We start from the raw sequence: 7,393 nt of genomic DNA, 5'->3' as shown, positions 1-7,393 counted from the left end.
CGATGACACTAAGTTCTGGTCAAAAATCTGCAAATGGAAATTCACGGAGTGGAATTTCCAGTAAGTTCCTTCAAAAGGAGACAGATAGCTGGGCAGTGCCCCCATTGCTTCTTTCCTTTTTTCTTCTTCTTACCTAGAACACAGATGTGCTGGCAGGAGCTCTAGCAGCCCTCCTGAGCCATGATCTGACCAGAAAGCCAGAAGATAGGCACCAGAAATGGTGGAACAGAAGGACAGAAAGAGCTAGGCCCCGGATGAGCTATTGTACTATCCTGAGGCTGCTTACCACTGTACTTATTTTCTGTGAGAGAAATAAGCCTCTGACTTCGTAGAGTCACTTGAGTTTGTTCTTATTAATATCAGTTAATTTCAGATTCTAACAGATCCTATTTCAAAACCTATTCCCTGTTCTTTCTTTATTGACTTTTGAGTTTACCTATAGCTTTCTGTTCACATGCCACTTCTTCAGAGCTACCTTCTCTGACCAAGCACCATATCTAAAGTTGCCCCCCCACCCCCGACCCCACCCCCACTTTGTCACTGTCTATCATGTTGCCCTAATTGATGTTCCTTATTGTGACTTTCACACCAGCAATTATCTTATTTCTTTTTTTCTTTACTTGCTTGGTATCTGTCTTCCTTACTGGAGAATGTAAGCTTCATGATAGCAGGGAACATGCTTGTCTTGTTCTCTGCTGTTGCTAGGAGAATTCTTGGCACATGGTGCGTGCTTGATAAGGACGTGTGGAATAGATGAGTCTGTGTGGGAACCAGGATGACACACTGGGAGTAGGTGGTGCTGTTGAAAATCTTCCTAAGGAAAAATCCAAGCAGCTTGAGTGGAAAACCTGTCAGTGCACGTGGTTAAGAGTCCAGGGTACTAAGTGGGAGGGAGAGGTTGACTTTCCCCAGTGCTTCTCCTTCAGAGCATAAAACACACCTACACAGAGCCCCACTGCATGAGCAGGACGTGAGTCCACGTTCGTTGCCTGGACCCACCTAGGTATGGCCTCCCCTGCTGGCTTGCGCTGTCTGATCTCAAATCCTTAAAACTTCCTTGTCAGGATCTACGTTGGTCTGTGGGGAAATGTCCTGGAGCCTCTGGGATGATGGTTGTTCATTGACTGAGCCCCAGCATCCCTGCCAGCACAGGCCTATTTCTCCCTAGAAGATCTCTGACAGAAATCTTCTGGTTTCTCCCTCTCACTACTTGGTTAAATCCCACCCAGTCTCAGCTGCCCAGCCCAGGTCGCTCTCCTTCATGGAAATGTCCCTGATTGCTTTGATTCCCCTGGGTCCTGACTGTTCCTATTGCCACGACTCTCATTCTGATATGTCACTCATTTATTTACTCACTTGTTTAATCACCGAAAAACTCCTAGTTAGGGACTCCTCTGAACTGGGTACTAGGCTAGTCCCTGAGTCACAAAGAGAGCAAAAATAGATACAGTCGCTATTGATCACATATTAACTATTGAACAGATGTTTCCAGTTTTCAGTACCTTGGTGATCACAAAAGAGGGTAAAGAAAAACTCCAAAGTGAGGTGACGTACACAAAGTAAGTGCAAAGCAGCTTTCAGCCACCACTACAGGCCCAGCTAAGCACTCATCTCATGCTGGATGTGGTGGCAGCTGCAAACACAGGGTTATCATGGGGCCCAGCTGTTTAATCCTTTGAAGGCAGCAGATATGTGCATATACATCTGTGGGTCCTTCCTGGGGGCTGGAGCTGAGAATGGGACTGCCAGGAGATTGCCGTGACAGCGGACTCTGAAGGGCAGCCTTGCTTTCTGATAGGGAGCTACGGAGCTCAAGTGCAGGCAAAGGAGAAACTGTTAACTCACAGAAAGGCCAGACTTAATTTCTGGGTGACTAAGAGGCCTAAGGGGTAGAAGTTTTGATTCTTTCAGTGGAAGTCCATGAGGCCATGGCAGGGTGGTCCAAAGGCCAGACCAAGAGTCGCAGAAGGCTTTTCATGGCCCCATCAAAGGGGCAGAGGGACTGCCCTTCTCCTGTGAGCAGGTGAAGGCTGGGGCAGCATAGATCCTGCCTTTCCTCGCTCAGCAAGATCAAACATGCTCTAACCACAACTGGCCGGTCAGTCAGTGAACTTGTTTCATGGCCTCAAATACAAATGCAATCAAATGGCCCTTATGACATTGCTTCTTAGCCTAGAATGCAAACAACCACAAGCTCACATAACCACACTCTTTTGCACCTTTGACATCTGCCACCAGGAAGCAGCTTCTACATTATATCACAGGGCCAGCAAGATGTAGCCAGTGCCCAATCGCTCAGAAGCACGGCACTACATCCATGGATAACTCACACTCAAAATGACGTTTCTGGGGCACTGCTGGATTCCGAAGGGTGACTGACTCAGTGGGGATGAGCCACGTTGGGTAGCATTTTAATGTTGAGTGTACTTCACTGGAACATGACTTTGAAAATGCATGGCCTTTTTGGCATGTAGTCAATTAGAATGTTGAAGTGACCAGGCCAGCCCACTGACCTCACCGGGCATGCCTGGGGTTATTGAATGTATGTGGGGCAACCATCTTGTGATGACCTGCCTATTTTTAATCCCAGCCTGGCTTCTTCCTCCCAGCCAGAACTCTTTTGTCTGCTCCTACCTCTTGCGGTGTGCTCAGCAAATGAAAATTCATTTTGGAGATTAAGCAAAACCTAATTAAGAGAGTAAACCTCTTAGAGGAAAGAAGACCATAAATGGTGATGCATTCCAGCCCGAATTACCTGCTGCTTTAGCCACCTGTGCATCCACCCCTTTGTCTCAGCTTGGTAAGCATTAGCGGTTGGCCTTTGTAACCCTGTGGCTATGGATACACCGGCAGGGTGTTTTGTGGGCCAATTTTCATCTATTGTGTTGCACCAGACTGTGAATTCTCAGGGATCAGGGACCAGAGTGTTGGAGGTGTGTTTGCTCCCGGCACAGGTTCCTCCCACATTCATGGGGATGGCAGAATGGTTCTAGGTGGAAACCGCCAAGGTTCTTTGGGCTCAGCAAACTGATGCTGTGAGTCCGTGGTGTTAAGGTACCACGAGTAGAGGTGAAGCAGCAGGGCCTTGGACCAGCAGGGTGTCTGGGAGATGCTCTCTTCTCCAGGTGGCCCAGGGATGGGCACAAAATGTGTTTCCACCCAGACAGCCCAGTGGAGTAGCAACTGGGGGTCTCCTAACCCTAAGTCTCCAGAATGGCTCCAGCTGCTTCTACCACTGCCACCACTGTCCCCGCTTCCCTTACACTCTGCTGTGCATTGAACTATGTCCTTCCAAAAAGATATGTTGAAGTTCCACTCCTCTGTACCTCAGAATGTGCCCTTACTTAGACATAGCATCATTACAGGTGTAATTAGTCAGGGTGATGTCATACTGGAGTAGGGTGGGCCCTAGTCCAATATGACTGGTGTCCTTAAAAGAAGGCCATGTGAGGACAGGGACACACAAAGAAAGTGCCATGTGACAACGCGGGCACAGTCTGGGGTGACGCAGTTGTAAGCCAAGGAACACCAAAGACTGCCCACAAGCCACCCAAAGGTAGGAAGAAGCAAGGAAAGATTCCTCAACAGGAACAGGGCTCCTTGATTTTAGACATCTAGCTTCCAGAACTGTGAGACAATAAATGAATCCACCTCGTTTGTGGTACTTTGTCACGGCAGCCCCAAGAAATGAATACACACCACCTCCTGCTTCTCATTAGGTTGTACCAGGGGTGAATTCCTTGTGAAGCTAATGGAACATAAGATTCAGGCCCCTCCCTTGGGTGAGCTCCTTCCTTTTGTTTGTAATTTTTGGAGTTTTCTCTTAAAGAGTGTCTCCCAAATTGTATAAGATTCAGACTCCACGAGCCGTGGCCCACCACGCCCTCTGTGAGCTCCACTCCAGGAGTGGCCTTGGTCATTGGGGCATGACCGCCCTCCCTGTTGGTTTTCTTGCCATTCATGTTTGCACAGGCAGCCCCACCAGTCCAAGAGTCTTTGGAAAGAAAGGCCAATGTTAGTTTATTCTGTTTGTTTCGGGGGACAGAGAGCTAGCTGCATTAGAGGACATCGTGGGGGTCTCTTCTGGCCAAGTGCCTCCTATTTAACTGTGTAGAAGGACTTTCATTCAGAGTCTCACCAGTGAGCAGAAGCTAATACTTCTGACAGGCAGCCTCCGTTTGAGCACAGCCGAATAGCCTCATGGGAGAGTCAAGCACTGGAAGAGGCCTGTCACTGTTCTAGGCTGGACACTCTTATTCCAGGCTGTCCTGCTATGTGGCTTCCCTACCTCCACCCAGATCTGTCTTCATTCTCTACATTCAGATCAGCAGAGGTGGCAGAAAGGTCTCTTCAGGCCCTACCCGCACACACACACATGGGCACGTCCCTTGTCTCAATGGGACTTCTTTCTCATCCTGTCTCCCCACTTCCAAGGCAACCCTAATTCAAATTAATATCACGAACGTGTATGTGGCCCTTAATCTGTACGAGGCACTGGGAACCCTGGATGAATGGTACCTAGAACCTGGGAAGGGAGAAACAGACCTGAATATAAACAAGCACACAATATAGAATTAACACTAAAGAATGTGGAGAATGCCCAATGTGCTGTCTGACTTCTCAAGAGGGCAATTCGTGCTGATTTGCATGGGGGCGGGGGGTGAGGTTTATGAAGGAGGTGCTACAAGGTTGTGATTAACAACATGTAACAGTCAGAACTGACAGCACCAACCAGTGGGAGAAGAGCTAGTTCCTCAACCACCCTGACATGAATTCTTAGTGGGGCCGTGGGAAAGTCCAGGAACCTCGAAAACCAAGGCCCAGATGGCTAGGGACACGGCAGGGCTGGGGACGGCTGCTATTTGCCACTGAGAACCTAAATATTTGGCTATTTTAACAACCGGTTCAGCTGTGCCCCAGCGGCTCTCAGCCCTTACGTGGTGTGAGGGCCAGGACGTTGACGCACCTGATCACCTTTCCCTCTGGAAATACATTTCCAGAACAGCCTTTCACCGTCAGGCTTGCTTCTTTTCATCCAATGTTGCAACAAAACCACCTGCCTCTCATGAAAGAGGGTATTGTTTTCCACCTGGGCCGCCCACAGCTGGGTGGGTAGAAGAGCGGGTGCCCACTCCAGGGAGCTCTCCCCGTTCGGGCCCTGTCATGCCTCCTGCTCAGCGCAGTGAGTGTGGGCCTGGTGTGTGTGCAACGGGCGGTGTCATGGACACCAGTCCGGGACGTCAGAGAACGGCACGGTGGGTGTGCCTCGTGTAAAATCAACAACTGCCTGGGCATTGCAAATTCAGACATCGTGCTGCAGTTTTCTTGAAGATGTAATTACTGTTGGGAAAGCGACTCTCCTTACAGCTCCCCAACCCTCGGGAGATGAAATGTTTACAAAAGGAAAAGAGGTAAAGAGATTTTGTTTGGATTGGTTTGGTTTTTCTTTAGACACTTGAGCCACCCACAATCACAGTTATGTAAAACAAAATTATCTCATTACCGTAGTCCACAGGAAAGGAGCAAAGGGGCTAGTCCTGAGTGTGGCAGGGTCAGGCCCAGGATGGTGGGGTGGGATCAAGAGGCCCCAAACCCAGCCAGCTTACAACACCAGCTGCACCAGGGCCCTGTGCTGCCTGAGGGTGTAGCCTTGTCTTAAAAAGCCTGAGAGAGAGAGAGAGAGAGAGAGAGAGAGAGAGAGAGAGAGAGAGAGAGAGGAAGAGAGATCCAGCTGCTAGGCCTGGTTAGTGGGATGTGGGCCCTGGGCTCACCGGAAGCCCTGTCAGTCCCTGCTGGCCTGTCAGCCACTCTTGCTGTCTCAACCCTGACACAGAGCAGGTGTGTTCTTCAGTCACCTCAATTTTTCCACTCTGACAGCAGCAAGGGGACGGCAAAGTTTATGCTTCAGGTTGTTTTCTTGTGGAAGTCCCAGAAAAGCAAACAAGTATGTTCTGGGCCCACGAAACATCCTGTCCTCACAGTGGGTGTCTGCCATCCCTACAGTGGCGCCTCCTCAGGGCCCAGGGCCGTCCTGTGCTGACTGACGGCTGCTGTGGCACCGGCGGCGCTGGCAGGTGGCCCGGGCTCCTCTTGTCCCTTCCTTTCCTCACAGTCTCTTCCCCCTTTCTCCTTCCTTGTCATTTTTAATCCTCTCACTTTCCTCTCCACATTCCCACGGTGTGGTTCTCAAGAGAGACGCACACTGTAGGCCAAATTGCATAGCTGGCCACTCACTATGAGTTTCTGAATTCTGAGCATGGTGGGAACAGGTTTCACCTCAAAGCCCCTTAACAGAGCAGCACCTCAGGCCGAGCAGGAAGAGGCTCGGGAGGGGCAGGGAGCTGGGGAGTCTGTCTGAACATCCCAAATCAGGTCTAGAGGAATTCTTGATCCCACTCTATCCGTTCACAGACTGCCCAGCTGCTGCCACTGGTGACTGTTATCCTCGTCGGTCGGCCTCAGAAATTAGGGAACCATCTCATCTATTCATCTATGGGTGTCATCCCATCAAGTCTGCTGACTGAGAGCATTTCATGCAGTGGTTTCTAACAATGGTTCTGTCCTAGGAGGGCCACTTGAGGGACGTGTGGTGGCACAACCCGAGCCTTAGACCCTGAGCAGCTGGCCTGGTTATTCTCCCAAAAACTTGCCGACCCAGGTATTCTCAGACGGCCAGAGTCAAAGAGCTCCACTTCATCCCACTTTCCCACTCACTCATCACAGTTTGTCCTTTTCTGGTTGTTAAACACATATGCTGTGAGAGCATGCATGGGGAGTGAGCACACACCAGTCATATAACTCCCAAGGGAAAACCTTTCCTTCAATGTTTGAGGGCACAAGAGAAACAAACTTGGCGTCATTTATCTCTTATTTCATGGGTGTGTATGAAACTTTAAGTGGGTGGAAAGCCAGCAGGAGAAAGGAGAGAGCCGAGACGGTGGTGTGACCTCATCTTCCCATCTATGACACCTGTGCTCACCTGATAACCTGCCTGTCCATCAATAGTTTTTATGGGCTTTAAAGAACCCATTATGTGCATGACATTATATTCCAGATGACTTGGGATTATATTATGGTTCTTCTTCTCAAGAAGCATGTGATCTTTGGGGAGCAATATAAACAGACATGCATGATTCATTATAGAGCCCTGGGTTCTCCCCTCCCTGCAAAAGCTGGTGTGTGTGAGGAGCTAGGGCAGGTGTGTTGCAGGGAAGCTTAGAGGGGGAAGATCAGTGGGGGCTGAGATTCCTGGAGAAGGTTTTGCAGGTGGGTGCTGTTGGTCATCTGGGGAACAGCAGGTGCCAAGGCACAGACACAGGCAGGAGAAATAAGCAGGGTGTGTGTGGAAGCCTCAGAGGGGCCACCTATCAGCTGCGCTGCCCATGCTTCGCAG

The sequence above is a fragment of the Rhinolophus sinicus genome, linkage group LG07 (assembly GCF_036562045.2).
Source record: "Rhinolophus sinicus isolate RSC01 linkage group LG07, ASM3656204v1, whole genome shotgun sequence".
Lineage (NCBI taxonomy): Eukaryota > Metazoa > Chordata > Mammalia > Chiroptera > Rhinolophidae > Rhinolophus > Rhinolophus sinicus.
Note: the sequence above shows the minus strand (reverse complement) of the source record.